At 42.8% G+C, this 14,674-nt stretch overlaps 1 protein-coding gene across 2 annotated transcripts in view; it reads left to right on the forward strand.

Moving 5' to 3' along the window:
* The first annotated feature begins 2,481 nt into the window (after nucleotides 1–2,481).
* Nucleotides 2,482–14,674, forward strand: part of ZBTB20 (zinc finger and BTB domain containing 20) — a 512,466-nt gene continuing 500,273 nt past the window's right edge. The window contains exon 1 of one of the 2 annotated variants that reach the window (XM_082063098.1): nucleotides 2,482–2,557. The gene's annotated coding sequence lies outside the window, so the exon portion shown is untranslated. The remainder of the gene's footprint in view (nucleotides 2,558–14,674) is intronic. The other variant, XM_082063101.1, reaches the window with a different exon arrangement.

The following is a 14,674-nucleotide window of genomic DNA, read 5'->3' on the forward strand; positions in this document are numbered from 1 at the left end:
AATTAAAGCTTTGATTCAGCAAAGAACCTCAGCATATACTTACATTTAAGCAGCTATGCAGTCAGATTAAGCCAATGCTTAACTACAATACTGAGCTGAGTCTGATGGGGTCCTTATCTTTTTTTTTTTTTTTTTAATTACCAGATGTATTTTTGCTTACTAATTACTCCCATTATATTAGGAAAAAAATAATTTAAAAAGGCTAAATAAGGCACATTCTACCTGTGGTAATAGAGGTGCAGTGGGGTAACCCACATGACTGGAATACAAATATAAAGGTAATTCTTTCTTGAGGGAAGATACTAAGGTGGGTAGGGGGAAGAGACATGTCCTTGCTTATTACACATCAGTTCTGAAATAAAATTGCTAAGAGAGTGACAAGTGCTCTAAGTCCCCTGGGACTGATGAGAGGAAAGCAGCTGGGTGCTCTCCCACTAAGGATCTGCTACAAACGCCAACTCATAACACAGAGGAGCTTTTTGCAGGCAGCTAGCAGAATAACCCAAGCTGATGGCAATAGGAGGGTTGTTCAGGAATGACCCCAGCTAGGGGCATTTCCTGGAAAATACTGGTGACAAACTTTGACATGAAAGATGGAGAAACCAAATGGAGTGGGAGCTCTTCCCCACGTGGCTTCAATAGACAGATATAAACTACTTGTGTTATGAATGTGGGAGGCAACTTGGTTTAGGATGATAACTTCAGATTGGGGGATCCATGCAAAGGGAAGGACATATGTAACATACTGCTAGGGTGAGGAAATTGGAGAATAGTTAGGGTGGATCACATAGGAGCAGTCTGTTGAAAAAAAGGAGGTAGGAAGCTCAGGGTTCTTCGGAGGAATGATAACCACCAAATCTAAATTAACCTAGTGTTCAGCAAGGAAAAGGAAGTATAGTAAGAGACAAATTTGGATGAAGTATGAGTTTTATTTGATCTGAAACAAAAAGGAAGTAGGCAGAAGGTGGAGGTAGGTAAAATAAACAGATTTCTGAAAGAACAGTGCAAGTATGCAGGATTACAATAAGAAACACTAAAAAAAGGAAAAAGCAGAACAGGTCTTATGGACAATAAAAGCTTTATAAATATATGAATGGTAAGAAAACTAAGGAAGGTCTTGGCCTTCTCTTTGATGGGAGGGGATGGAGACTGATACAGCCAACTGCCCTCAGGTCCCTTCTGGAGGAACCAGTGACACAAGCTGATCTTGGGACCCACAGTGCCTGTGGCAGCGACACTTATTGTCAGCTCGCTTTGGACCCAGGTGCAAAACCAACAGGTACAAACGATTCCTTCACTGTAAAAACAGCCCTTACTTCTGTCTGCGGGGCGTCTGTGCCCCAAGTCCTAAATGCAGAGGTCCCTAGAGCCCGGTGCCGAGGTGAGGAGTCCCTGGTGCAAGGCAGAGACTAAAGCGCCCCTGGGAAAACTACTTCACCGCGCTTCCCGGGCTGAAAAGCCGAGAGCCGCCTCAGGAAGAAGGCGCACCGGGTGCTGCCGGGGTTACGAAGCCCGGGCAAGCCGACAACACCCGCCGCAGCCGGGGAAAGCCTCCCTCGGGCGCGCCAGGCTGAGGAAATCACACCGAAAACGCGGTCCGAAGCGGGGGGGGGGGCTGAGCTTCCCCGGGCCCTGCGTGCCGCTCGCCCCGTCGTGAGGAAGGAAACGATTAAGCGTCCCTTCCTCCCACACCCGGGCGGGGGCGGCCGGCGCCGCTGCCGTGAGGACAACGAACAGCGCCCCTTACCCGCCCTCCCTGTCCCCGGCTGGCCCGGTGGCCGTTAGCGGCCACCCCGCGGGACCGGCCCCACCCCGGCCCGCCGGGGTATCACCACCCCCGCCGCCCCTCGGCCCGGGATCCACCGCCGGCACTGGGCAGCACGGGGGGGAAGCCCGCTCGATTGGCCGGCGGCGAGCCAAGGGCGGCCTGCCTACTGGGTTCCCATTGGCCCAAACGCCTAGTAGCCCCGCCCCGCTCCTTCTCCCCCGTTGGCCGCCTTGGCCCGCTGAGCCCCGCCTTGCCCCCGCCTCTCCGGGGTCATTTAAGTTTATGGAGAAAATAAATAAATAAAGCGGGAAATAGAAATGCGTAGAATGGGGGGGGAGGGGGAGGAGGGAGCGCAGCCTAACCTGCTGTTTGGGGGCGGAGGCGCTCGCGGCGACCAATCGATGCCCAGCTGCTGGAGAGAGTGATTCCTCTTTAGAACCAGTGAGAGTTCTAGACTGCCGAAGGCGGCCACGATCGTTCTAAACGCCAGCCAATGAGAGGCGCCATCCGTTTGACCAACACTTGCGCTTTCCAATAGGCGGGGCGCGTAGCGGGCCAGGGAGTGCGGCTTCGCCAATAGAAAATTAGCAGTGAGTCGCGAGGAGTGGGGCGGGCCCAGGCATCGGTGGGGGGGCGAGGCTCGTTTTGGGAGTGGCGGGGCTGTGAGCCAATGGGAGCAGGCCAGTGGGGCGGGGGGGCCGGGGGCCAATGAGGGGGCCGGCGAGGCGGCGGCGGCTGTCTGTGAAAGTGTCGAGCTGCTTCGCGAAGGGAAGGGAGAAGATGATAGAGGTACCGCGTTTCCGGGGTCAGCGGGGGGTTAGGGGCGGGGCCACCGGTGGGGACCGCCTACCAGGGGGTGGGCCGATCGGTCCGCACCGTGAGGCGGGCGGTCTGGCGGCGGGCAGGGTGCGAGCCGGGTTTCCCGGGACACCCCGGGGGCGCGGGGCCGGGGCGCGGCGCGGCGCGCGGCAGTTTGTCTGGGTCCCAACCGCCGTTCTGAGGCGCTGGGCGCGCGCCAGGGATCCCGCCGCAGCCCGCTCCTCGCGCGTCCCGCCGGGGTCGGGCGGAGCGGGGAGGGAGAGCCCCGTACCCGCCGCCTCCCCCGGCATGTCCCGCGGCTTTGCGGAGCTTCATCCCGTCACAGCAAAGTTTGCGAGCCGGCAGGGCCAACCCCGCCGTTCCCTTGAGGGTGCGTGCGGCCGGAGGGAGAGTTGGCACAGGCGCATCCCCCGCTCCTCCCGCCCTCGCCCCCTCCGCTGGCCGGGCCGCTGGGAAAAGTTGCCAGCGCCCTTTTGGGAGCGGCGCGACGGCAAAGCGAGGGCCGAGTCCGCAGGGACGGATGGCAGCTCGGCGGCAGCCCCCGGGAGGGAGGCGGCGGGTGGTGGGGGGTGCGCAAGGTGCCCGGCGTGGCAGCGGCCGTGCCGGGTGAGGGGCGGCGGCGCGGGGGGGGAGCCGCGCTTGGGAGGAGTTGATAGCCCTCCGACAGCGATGAGCTCAGCTGCTCTTTTATGCCGGCCCTTGGGGCTCACGGAGAAAATCGCGCGTTGATCCTCGCTGAGGCTGGCAGCGCACTTCCACCTGAGCGAGCCATCGGGATAGTTTATACCGCGGGTGCAACAGTGGCTTTACAAGCAATCAGTCTGTTGCCCTTCCAGTGGCAGACATCTGTTTATGCCAAGATGGCAGGGTCTCGTACCCAGGTTCCCTTAGCCCTTTCGATAGGGAGTGTTCTCATATTTATTAATCGGAGTACAGAGGTAAAATGAATTCGCTAGTCGCTGCAGCGAGAGAACTAGAAAACAAACTGCCTTACTGCCCGTCATGTTATCCAGCCTGTGCTTCCTTTTGTAGCCGAATAAGTCTCTATTTTTCAGGTTTAATGCCCTCTTGTCAGTCTTGTAGTCCTCTCTGCTGAACTGCAAATGAAAAATTGTAATAAAGTAAGACTTACAGTCTAGTAAAATGAACAAATATTGCACAAAGCCTGAACCTAGGTTCTCAGATCAAAGTAATTATTTAGGAGGAAAAAGTATTCTATAAAGACTGCGATTATTTACATCTGTGTGACAGTCCTGAAATCTGAACACCTTCTTGGGTCTTCCTGACTGGCTGGCATGTACTCTCATATAGAAATGATGTCTTTGAAATTATGGGGCTAATGTTGTAGAAATGCGGTATCATTTAGCATCTGTGAATTTTAGGGTGCTTTACAAGAAAGTGTAACTCAAGACAAAAATAAATCTGTGGCATAAAAGTAATGTCATCCTTCTCTTACACAAAAAAAAAAAATCCCCACACCCCCAGAGGCAGGAGCTCTTTTACTAGATAGGCTGTCAGATGCTATGAATACACAATATTAGAGCTGATTAGGAGGATCCTTCCCACCCCAGTGGAAAATGTGGTATTTGTGAAGTTGCAGTTTTCTGCAGGAAAGTTCCAGTTTTACTGGAAAAAAAAAAAAAAGTTAGATTTTTCTGACCAGAAAATTAAAGTGATGGTTCATGGCTACCTGCCTTGAAGACTTCTGTCAGTTCCATTTTCTGCTTACAGGGAGAAAGCACACTGAAAAACATCTTCTCCTGAGACACCTCCACCCCCATTTTTTTTTTTTAACACCCCCCCCCCTCCATTTTCCTCCCTTTAGGTGAATTACTTGGAATTTTTATTCCACAAAAGACCACAAAAGATGTGAGAGCTTTACTTATCCTGAAACACAACTGAACATTTTTTCATAGGATGAAAATTCCAATATTTGGCCAGCCTGAATCAAAACTTCTGGAAACTTGAGACCAGATATTTGGCTTGTCCAAACTGGCTAGTTCCATTGTGTTTAGTCCACAGAGGATTTGGCCCTAGTTAATTAATGGTTCACCCGAGGTCATGCAGTGAGTTGATTTTTAAAGCTGAGGACTGAATCCAGAGCTGTTATTATTAAATCCTGTCATATATCTTGAAGTTTACTGCACAACATTGTATTTTTCTTAGACAAGCTGGATTAATAAGAGCCAGAATCCATGAGGCTCTGATTGCAACTTTTCTTAAAAATCATATTCTGAAAAATATATTCAATTGTGAACTTACTAGAAAAGAGAGTAAATATGTTGTAATTAGTGCATAGATGACACTGACTACCGAGGGAGAGAGAGGCCTGAAAAACTGCTTTTGTTATTTAAACCTTTCTTTCAAAGCACAAAAGCATTTGATTGGCACTTCACTGATTTAATAGTCCATTTGTAATGCAGGAAGAACATTACAGAAGATTTTAGCATTATTTTAAATCTCATCATTTAATCTGTAGGTGTTTTTAAAAATCCTCATTTCTGGCAGAATAAAACTTTCTGATAGAATGTAGAACCTGTGACTAGTTAGTTAAAGATACAGGTGCCTTTTGTCTTCCATAATGAAATGATTTATAAGTCTTAAAATGTAGCTTGTTTGTTGTGTTAGCACACACACACACCAAAAAAAAAAAAAACCACAACCCTTCTGGCCAAGTATTTTGTGCTTGCTGTTACTGTGTTGTAATGTTAGGAATGGAATCCTAAACCCCTGCTTTAAAATCAGGGTCACTAGCATTCAAGCTAAAGAGGAGAGAGCAGTTCAGATCCCGTGCGGCGGCAATGCCAGATGTACAAGATACCAGCTAGCTCATTCAATAGTCTGAATTTACCGAGGTTGTCTTTCACCTGTACTTGCATAAAGATGCTTTGTGAAGGTTGAAAATTTTTTTGGAGTTTTTTCTGTTTTATGCATGGGGGAGATACAAAGGCAAGAAATCCAAACAGATCAGGGTGCACACTCTTGTTCCTCCCCCACCCCACCCCTTGCCTCTGTGTCTCTGATTTTGATGGGTAAAGAAGATTTTCATAAAGTTCATGAAGGCTCATCTTTGCCTTCCAAATGTTTGGGGAGTGACCTCATTGCTAAAATATTAAAGAAAGACCCTGAATTAAACAGCACTGGAATGACTTCTCAATGTCAAAGAGCCGTCAGTGACAGTCTGAACAGACCTTCTGCTGCCCAGGCCACAGCTGCACCTATTGGCTTCATTGTCCCATCCCTCCTACGCACATGCATGCCTGGCATTGTTTTGGAAATACAGCAGAAACTTGATAATTCAAACATGACTCGGAGAGGCACTTGTGGCATTAATTTATTGGGTACATTAGTGACTAGCTATGCAGGCAGATTTAAAAAAAAAATGCTGTGTCATAGTGTATGATTTGTTCTGTTACCTCAAACAGTGTGGTTTAATTATCACTGCACTAATTGACTCTCCTGGAAAATATTTTGTTTGGTGTTTAAAAAGTAAAGTCTTAAAAGATCTCAGGATGTTTCAATCCTTGTTATTTAAATCTGTGACGGGAACTGGGTTTTCAGCTCTTCAATGAGGAGTTATAATTTGGGATTAGAAATTAATCCATAGCACCTATTTTATGGCACAGGATTTATAGCGAGCCTCAGAGGTTAAACCATAGCCCTAGTATACTGATGTGTGCTGTAGGCTTATTTGATTTCAGCAGGACTGCCTGCCTAAGACAAATAGGATTTGATCCTTGCTGGGTAACCTTGGTCAAATTCCAGGTGACCCTCAAGACTTACTATTTCCATCTTGGTATTAGAAAATAAATGTGTCCTTTTTGTTTATTTTTCACAGGGCCTCAGTATTGTTCAGTATAGTTTGTCATGTGAGGCTGTAAATCCCTTCAAGCGAGGTGGGATTTTAGATTTACAATGTGTTCTCAAATGATCCCATGTGTATCATGAAGGAAAAGGCTGTCCTCTGGCCAAGTATGGACAGAACTTATGAAGCTAGGCTCTTTAAGTTTCCCAAGTGACTGCAGATATTAATGTAGAAGATGCTATGGGGAAAAATATTTATTTTTATTTTGTTCAAAGTACCAAATTCAGGTTAAGTAAGCAGAATTCTTCTGTAATTGCATACATAGTACCCCAAGAAATCTCACCAGCAGTTTAAACTCTCTGAAGAGGCCAGCTATTGCAGAAAGTGTGCACAAATCTTTACGGTATTGAAAAACAAAACACAAACATTATAGTTTCTCAAAATGGCAGCTTTTACTAAACTTTGTTTGTTTACCCTTCCGTAGTCATGCTGACCCTTGATCTTTGGTATCAGAGCAACACAAACAAAACAAAATTCAGTTCTTTAATTTTCATGAGCAGTATACACTGAGATGAATCATTGGGCATTTCTGAAGCAAAATAAAATAGTTCCCATTGAAAGGTTTCAACAACCAGAGGTGATTTTGGAAGGTCTGTATTACTTTACAGCCTGAGGAGGCTGAGCGGAACAAAAAAAAGATTTCAGTATGTAGATTATTTTGTGCTTACAGTTATTAGTAGGTCTCAGATTCTACTCTGATTTTCCCAGGTATTCATGACAGGTGCCTCAAGGACTACCAAAATGCAACACTCTGTAATCAAATTTCCTGGTAATATCAGGGAAAGTTCTGAGTCCAATTCTTTTACTATTTATCTATTTATTCCAAGAAATAATTAGTCCTTCACCGTTCCTTTTTTTTTTTTTTCTCCCATCAAATATGGGGTCCAACCCAGTTATTGCTTCTGGTATTTTCATTAAAGCATACTGAAGACTGAATACTTGTTTACTGGTTTTGGTTCCTGGCTTAAGACTTGGGACTTGTGAAGCTCTCTGCTCTGCCACAAATAGCATATTTGACTTTAGGGAAAATTGCTCAGCCTTTGTTTCCTATCCGCGTAACGGGAATAATACCATGTGCTGTCATCACAAATATTTGCAAAGGTATGTACACGGAGAACTCTGAAGTGCTGCTGTTACAGTTACATATAATATCTCAAGTAATAATTTCAAATAGTAGGTGCCAATTATTCTATTGGCTGTTTGGGTTGACAGTAAATGCCAGTGTCAGTAGCTTTATAAACTTTGGTGTAGTTATTCTGGGTTTGCATCAGAAAACAGAACACAGCTTAGACATGAATTTCCTCTTTGAAATAACTGAAGTGACATCAGTGGAATTATACAGGGATGATTTTGGCATGGATACTACTGAAAGACATAGCGCTGTGTGAGTGCTTTGGCCTCATACAAAGTGAGCTGTATTGGTAAAATGGGAGTTCAAAGCTTCTGTGGAACTGTGGTATCCTCTTTAGCATTTTAAGTTTTCAAGTACTGCAACTAGCACGTAGTGTTTCTGGAAGAACTTGCAGGATTCAAAAATGTGCATGTCTCACACTCAAAACTAATTATACACATAAATATCTTAATCCCCCACACAACCTTGAGCACATCCACTTGAGTAAAGCTTAAGAACTTCAAACTTTTAAAGAACTTTTGTGACAAACTCTGCTTAGAAATCTAGGCTTTTAGTTCTTGTACGTAATGATTTCTATTTCCAGACATTGTAAATATTTGCCTTTGGAAAAATCTTTGTGTGATGTTTACCCACATCACTTTATGGAAGATGAAGAAAGTAGAAAATAACCACTGTTTCAAAAATTGGTGACAATGTTAACTGCTTATATTTTTGCATGTATCTTTTCAGACCCTGAGGCTTTATTTTCACCACCAGCACTACTAGTTCTGTGTATTTCTCTCTCCCACTGATGGTAGTTGTAACTTGCAGTCATTAAGCATAGCTACCTCAAGTTAGATACCGAACACCCTCAAAACTAATGTAGAAGTTATGGCTTTTAGACATACTGAAACAAGGGCAAAGTTCTTTGGAACAGATTGGGAGGAGTGCCTGAAGTCTGGTGTTTGGGCCACTAGAAAAGTTGTTGTTCTTCAGTATTTTTAAGTGTAACAGAATGAAATTAGGGATTGAAATAGCAGGTGCTGCTCTTCTTCTGTAGAAGCAATATCTGTTTTGTTAAGGAACTTCCCGTTTCATAGCTGTAAAGTAAACAAATAAAATCTTTGTGCTATTTAGTTGGAATGTAAAGGTTGGGTCCAATTTCTCTCCAAAATATTCCTGGGACTTCTCCCCTATTGTAGTGTGTGAATAACATCCACTGAACTCAATGTGAGTTGTTTTTTTTTATCATGTGGCTGAAAAGAAGAGTCCCTATTTATAGCCTTCAAACATTGGCAGGTGCAAGACTGCTGAGAAACTTTAGTCTCACACATACAAGCTAGTTGTTTAGCAGAGTCTTCTACATGGTGGTAGCAGCTCTTAGCTGGGCCGCTAGAACCAACAGCATTGCTCAGTGGCTGTCTTCTTCTTGAGATCAATCAGCTTGTATTTCCAGGAGGGTGTGTAATGAAGAAGGGCCTGATGGTGCTGATCGCAGTAATATACTTAGCTATGGCAGCTTTAGCTATTATTTATAGAAGTGCTAATTATATCAATAGAAATAGCAATATTAATACTGTTAAGTGTCAGAATCCATGCTTGACAGCATGAACCAAACGCAGCTACTGTGAAACAAAGCAGCCAGCTTGTCTCCCTTGTCAAACCACCAATATGCATTTCAGGAAGAGTACACACCCACCTTAATTGCTTGGGGTCTCACCATTTTTGCTCATCTTGTTATATCACTATCATTTCAAGCTGAAAACTCACAAGACTGGCTGTTCCCGTGAAATGTAAACTGTATCCAAAGTCAGTCTGGAAAATTCAAACTGTGACTAAAAGTGTAACAGTGGATTCCAGTTTAAAGCTGTCATCCTACAATGCTGGAAACTGAAAATTGTCTCAAAGTTCAGAATCTGACCCAAACTTCTTTTTTTGAGTCTGTATTCTACCACTTCTTGTTTACAAAATAGTTGGTGAAAACTCACATAGATTTCAGTACCCACAGTTACGTGCGGTCTACGTTATAACCAGCCTTAATTGGCATCTTTTAAAGGGCAGAAATCATATTACCAAAAAATAAACAAAACTAAAAGAAAACAAGAGCATATTGAGACTCATTTTCTGGCTGCTTTTTTAACATTTAAAATGTGCTTGATTTCCTGTCACAGCTCTTGTTACTTCTGCCTACCTCTTGTGACAGTGTTTTAGACTGACTTCCCACAGGAGCTTACAAATCAAGCAGGTTAATGTCTTCATTAAAACTGAATAACAGTTTACTTTGGGAAAAAACATATTAAATATTTCAGGATATTGAACACCAAACTACTATTAAGCTTTAACTAATGCATTTACTTTGCTGACACTTGCTCTCCGATGGGACATGTAGCTCAAGTTAATGTCAGTAGAAGTGATGTTTAAGACTTCATGAGAAAGTGTTTCCAACCCCTTCTAGACGATTTTACTCTAATTCTATCACTCTGTACTTGAGAAAAAGTTTTAAATAAGTTATTTCAGCAACTTGCCATCCTTATTTTGGAAATGTACTGGGTATAAATGTCTCCTTTAGAGTTTTAAATAATCCTTTCTGTGTCCTAGATATATGTGGTACACAGTGTAAAGAAAGTGACAGTCTGCTGGCCTCCGGACATATGAAGAATGTCCTTAGCATACTTTGCCTTTGGGAGGAAAATACAAGGATTGTCACAAACAGAAGAGGCTGGGTTTCTGTCACCCATGACTGCGAACGTGCCTTAAGGTGTGACTGATTTAGTGGATCAGCAGAACAGAAATGGAGGCATGTGGCCAGTCGGTCAAGGTTTCTCAGCTGGCAAATGGTGGTATTCTGCGTGGGTTGCTGCTACTGCAAAACTGTGTGCTCGTGTCTTTCTCACTCTCTGAGAATCCATTTGCAATGATGCCATGTGGGACACAGGGGCATGCCATCAGTAATAGGAATGGGGTTTGTTTGGGTTTCTTTTGTTTGTGTTGCACTGCAAATTCTGTTGGTGTAATTTGCTTTATCAGCTCTTTTTTTTTTTTTTTTATCTCTTCATTTGGCAATCCTATGGTTTGCTTATCTATTATCAGAGCCATGTCAGACTGTGATGCGTCATTCTTTCTGGGTCCAACAGCAGCAGCAGCCCAGTACATGATGCAATCAAACAACGTTCCTCCACTGGCAGATTTAGACCAATCCCTTTGAAGTTTGTTAATTTATCCAAAATCAAAGCCAGTTTCAGCCCTATGCTGTAATAATACTGATATTTTGTTAGAACCTTTCTCATCATGGGTCTGTGATAATCCTGGAACTCTTCTGACATCTCTTTAAACTCTGTGAACAGGTGATCTGTGAGTAAATCTCCCTGAGGAGTTAAAAACTTTCTTGAATTATTTACATCTGCTGTAGGAATTCTGGCTTGTATCGCATAGTGGGTTGGTTGCATAGATGGTACAAATTGGATGATGCAGAAAGAAACAGAGAATGTGATTAGCACATAAAGATATGCATTAGTTGTCTGAATATATTTAATATATTTAATAAAAAAAAACTCCTACTGTAATGCTGCTGGCTTTAGCTGAGTTAACTTGAGGAAAAAAAATTGCCCGCAAAAGTTAGGTTCTTAGTTATAGCCATAAAGAGATGGTTGAAAGAGATGAATGGCTTAGAGCAGGGGTGTCAAACTCATTTTCACCGGGAGTTACATCAGCCTCGCGGTTTCCTTCAAAGGGCCCAATGTAATTTTAGGACTGTATAAATAAATTTAGGACAGCATAAATGTAGGAGTAGTTACATTTAACTTTAATACGTTTAACATTTAATACATTTAATGTAGGAGTAGTTATACAGTCCTAAATTACATTTGGCCCTTTGAAGGCAACTGCGAGGCTGATGTGGCCCCCGGTGAAAATGAGTTTGACACCCCCCTGCTTAGAAAATAATTTATGCAATAGGACAAAAGTAAAAAGCTGTGTTTAACTACTAGTGGGTATCTGATAGACTTCATCTCTCAGTGGTGGTGTTCTGGAATATAATGAGCCCTATCCCCATCTATTTTGGCAAACTTGGTAAGTCATGGTAGGGCAGTAGGTAATTAATTACTGTATGCGGAATATTAATTCTTTTTTATCTTTACTCATGATCACACTGCATTTAAGATGAGTAGAGTAGAAAAAATAATTGTCAGTTTTATTTGAATAATTCTGTGGGGAACTCCACTTTTTGAATAAGCAAATACAGATCAATATTTCCTTGAATTCACTTGTCATGCACATTTATTCACTATATTGTCATTCTTGCCCTTTAAGTGGTTCCACATGTCACATTTTTGAGAATTTTACATTTGTCATTTGAAAATAAAAATTGTCTGGCCTAGTCCTGACTTGCAAGATAAATAAGATAAAACTGCTTGTATTTTTTTAACATAGTGGCTGAGTACTTGTACTCTTGTGGTGCAAATGCATACTCAGGTTCATTATTTGTTTTCTGAACAGCCTCATGGACCTTTGTGTAGGCTTTGCTTTTTGTTCCAGTAAAGTGTAACACTTCAGTCAAAGAATGTAGACTTACGTGGTACAGGCTGGCCTCAAGTGACACTACCACAAATTGGAGGTTGAGATGAAGAGGGTTAGTAATCCCCCTTTGCAATGAATGGGTCATCATCCTGGTGCCATGTGGGAGACATTTACCCCATCTTGCTGTCCTGCACATGTTCTGTGGATGCCCTTCTCTTGGGCTGGTAATCTGGCACTTTTAATCAATGCAGTGCTGCTCCTGGAGAGCACGATAACCTGGGTTTTGGGGAAATAGTTTACATTAATACTCTCCAGATTCCAAATTAGTATTTAAGTTATTTGCATGTATATATTCTAACAGAAACTAGAAAACCCAGATGAGATCAGTTCTCCATGCACTAGTGCGGGGTACTTAACCTACTGTAAAACAGAGGCACTGTTTAAGGACACTTGTAGTTAAATAGGTGGGGGAAACAAAATATTAGAATTCCCACTATAGTGGTTGCAGACCAAGACACAGAAAGATTTAGTGACATGATTGGGATAATCCAGGGAAAGGAAAGAGAGGTTTTCAGAGGCAACTAACTCCCACTAAAGCAAGTATGGGAGTGATGTGCCAACCTGCCATTTGTGCCTTTGAAAATTTCCCCAGGGAGTCTATTGTAGAGCCAAGCATTGAACTCTGATCTTCAATCCCCTACTAGACAACCGTTCCTTTCTGCTTTAAGTATTTTTAATTGAAAAATACCATCTGAACAGTGTCTGTAAAGAATTACTTTTCCTCAGAACCTCCCAAAGAAAAGCAAAATGATGTGCTGCAGCAATAAATTAACCAGTGATCAAAATCAAAACCACAGTCTTGTTATGAAAACCAGAACTGGTGCGTAAATACTGTGAATTTCTGACACCACTGAAAAAATCTACTGTGGTAAATGTTAATAGTTTTAGAACCAAAGATTTTTGGTTTAATTATTAAACTACTCAAATCTCTTCTAAACAGACTTTACATGCAAAAGCAACAAATTGTTTAAGAAAACAAGCAGAAGTTCACCTCTTGCTTTTCTGCAGGCACTATTTATATCTGTGTCGGTGTTTGTTTCAGTGAAGAGAATAAAACTGAAGCCTGCATGACCCTATCTTACTCTCCCCAAACAGCAGTAACACTTTTGCTTTTTTATAGAGTTGTATGTATGTTAACTCACATATTCTCATCACATCATGAGGAGGTGGACTCTCTTCCCATTTTGCAGTTTGGGAAACAGTGGCAGAACTCAAGGTTATACAAGTCCGGAGAAATTTTTAGAGTCAGATTACGCTGCTGGAGTGACCCATGTTCAGGCCACTCCAACACGTCCCCTAATAATATTTTACAAGCCTGAGCCATCTGTGTGTGATGAGATCAGAAGTAAGGAAGTCTGTAGTTGCCAAGAGAATTTTAGCTTGCAGAATTGTACAACTACAAAGAAATCCTACGGCGTCAACAAAGGAAGCTCAGAGAAATATTCACACTGAGAGCTCTTTTGGACTATTTTAATTGGAGACTATTTGCTTTTGTAAAATGTTAAGGGTTCATTCTTCCTTTTGCCCACTTTATTGTTACTGACAGTATTGTAAGCTTTGCATACATGATTAGTAGTCTCCAAAATGGCCAATCCTATATTTTGCAAAAGCAAGAATATACTATTTCTGCTGCACCTCTCTGTGCACTTGTAGGGGTAGCCAACCTTTTTGACTTGGCTGAATCCCAATCAATGTCTTACCTTCCTTCCCCTGACAGACAAGCTCAGAAGTAACCCAAACAAGACCCCTCCCCCCCAAGAATTCTGTCCTCTTTGGACCCACAGAGTTCTTGCCATGTGGGGACCTCAGAGGTATGATGGGCTCATTACTTATGTCTTCCTGCTTTTGTTTTATGAAGTACCTCACAAAAACAAATAAATACAAAGGACAGGCTTTTCAAAAGCTCTCAGCATCAGTCTAGCTCTTCTCCCTTTGAAGACAACTGGGACTTGAGTTGACTTGAGATGAAATTAAGCCAATACTAAGCATTTTCAACACTTCCAGTCATAGCCTCTCCCCAGAGAATTTATCATCCTAGAGAAAGGATTGATTAACACTGAAGTTGACCAATGGATTTGAATCTTTAGCTCTCAAGAACAGCTCTGATTTTGGAACAGAAAGTCTCTTGAGTTTTTGTTTTGGTCACGATGGGTTAAGTTCTATTAGAATTTCTCCCCGTTTGTTTTATTAGAAAATGGTATTTATTTGACTGCGGTATGCTACCTAAAATTGTTATAATTTGATTCTTTATTTCCATAAACATTACTGTGTTTATTTTGGAAGGGTGGTGACTTAAGAAAAAAAAAGACAAATTAAGCTTAAAAAATATTGGTTATCTCCCATATCTAATTTTCTCTTGTAATCAGTGTATATAATTTTCCTGTAGCACCAATTTAAACAAAACAAAAAAAAAAAAAAAAAAAAGGGAGAGGGAAGAGAGACATTAGAATCTATTTTCAGGATGGCATATCAGACCACACGCACTTATGGGGTAGAGTAGATTTGTTATTTTGGGCGGTACTGTGGAACTTATGAG

The sequence above is a fragment of the Streptopelia decaocto genome, assembly GCF_964273445.1.
Source record: "Streptopelia decaocto genome assembly, chromosome: 1".
Lineage (NCBI taxonomy): Eukaryota > Metazoa > Chordata > Aves > Columbiformes > Columbidae > Streptopelia > Streptopelia decaocto.